This window comes from Oreochromis niloticus, linkage group LG19, assembly GCF_001858045.2.
Source record: "Oreochromis niloticus isolate F11D_XX linkage group LG19, O_niloticus_UMD_NMBU, whole genome shotgun sequence".
Classification (NCBI taxonomy): domain Eukaryota; kingdom Metazoa; phylum Chordata; class Actinopteri; order Cichliformes; family Cichlidae; genus Oreochromis; species Oreochromis niloticus.
Genome location: NC_031983.2, coordinates 12,787,200 through 12,788,848, shown reverse-complemented (window position 1 = coordinate 12,788,848; position 1,649 = coordinate 12,787,200).

The window sequence follows — 1,649 nt, the reverse complement described above, 5'->3', positions numbered from 1 at the left end:
TACCACTTCTATCCGATTACTGAATATCTTGGATGGAAAAACTTCCCAAACTGACTTGTTGCATCCTAGACGTCATGGCTAGGTACTCGATTTTCTACACCTGTGGCCACGGGACTGAAAACACCTGAATACACAGATAAAGCAGTGTGGTCCAGTGCCTTTATCCATGTAGTCCATGTGTAAATGCTTTAAAGCATTGAAAACCGTAATGAAAGCAAAAATTAGTCCATGTTGGATTTATGGATTGTATGGGAAAAGTAAATTGGGGGTTATACCTGTTGACTAACAGCTGCTGTGGCGGTGTGGATCCTTAAAAGAGTCTGTTAAATTGTGTCAGCAATGGAGGAAGTGATGAATATCATAGTTTAACCAAGTAAAGGCTCTTTTTTTAGCTTCATAAGTAAACTCCAACTATAAGAGGGGACTTGAGTGGTTTTAGTATATGCTGATTGGCTGACTTGAACACATGAAAACTTCATAAATGAAACAACTGCTACCACCCAGCTATTGGATCATTTCAGTGTTAGGCGTGTGTTCTCAGCTCTCCACAGTGTGGTTACCCTCACTGTGTCTACAGAATATTTTAGTCCGAAAACTGATTTCCTGTTTTGTCTCATTCACTTAGCGACCTATAAGGAAGTAAAGGAAATATGAATGGCTTCCAGACGGTTATGAGTTATGAATCAGTGACTTCTTCTTTTTCTTCTTCATTTGGCTGATCCCTTTAAGGGTCGCCACGGCAGATCATCTGCTTCCAGCTCACTCTATCCCTTACATCCTCTTATGTCACACCAGCCAGCTGCACGTCCTTCTTCACCGAACTTATCTAAATAAACTGAGTAAACTTATCACTTTAAGTGCTAGGCTAACTCGCTCGCCGAGCTTCTAGACTTGGTGGTTTTTCTCTGTTCTTCTTCACATGTGATGATTCATGTGATGACTCACCAAGAAAATGTTAGGGGTGGAGTAAACATCACAGTTGAGACCAAAGAACAAAGCTCAGGGAGCTACTAAAAGTACAGTGGCCTGCAAAAGTATTCGGCCCCCTTGAACTTTCCCACATTTTGTCACATTACAGCCACAAACATGAATCAATTTTATTGGAATTCCACGTGAAAGACCAACACAAAGTGGTGTACACGTGAGAAGTGGAACGAAAATCATACATGATTCCAAACATTTTTTACAAATAAATAACTGAAAAGTGGGCTGTGCGTAATTATTCAGCCCCCTGAGTCAATACTTTGTAGAACCACCTTTTGCTGCACTTACAGCTGCCAGTCTTTTAGGGTATGTCTCTACCAGCTTTGCACATCTAGAGACTGAAATCCTTGCCCATTCTTTGCAAAACAGCTCCAGCTCAGTCAGATTAGATGGACAGCGTTTGTGAACAGCAGTTTTCAGATCTTACCACAGATTCTCGATTGGATTTAGATCTGGACTTTGACTGGGCCATTCTAACACATGGATATGTTTTGTTTTAAACCATTCCATTGTTGCCCGGGCTTTATGTTTAGGGTCGTTGTCCCGCTGGAAGGTGAACCTCCGCCCCAGTCTCAAGTCTTTTGCAGACTCCAAGAGGTTTTCTTCCAAGATTGCCCTGTATTTGGCTCCATCCATCTTCCCATCAACTCTGACCAGCTTCCCTG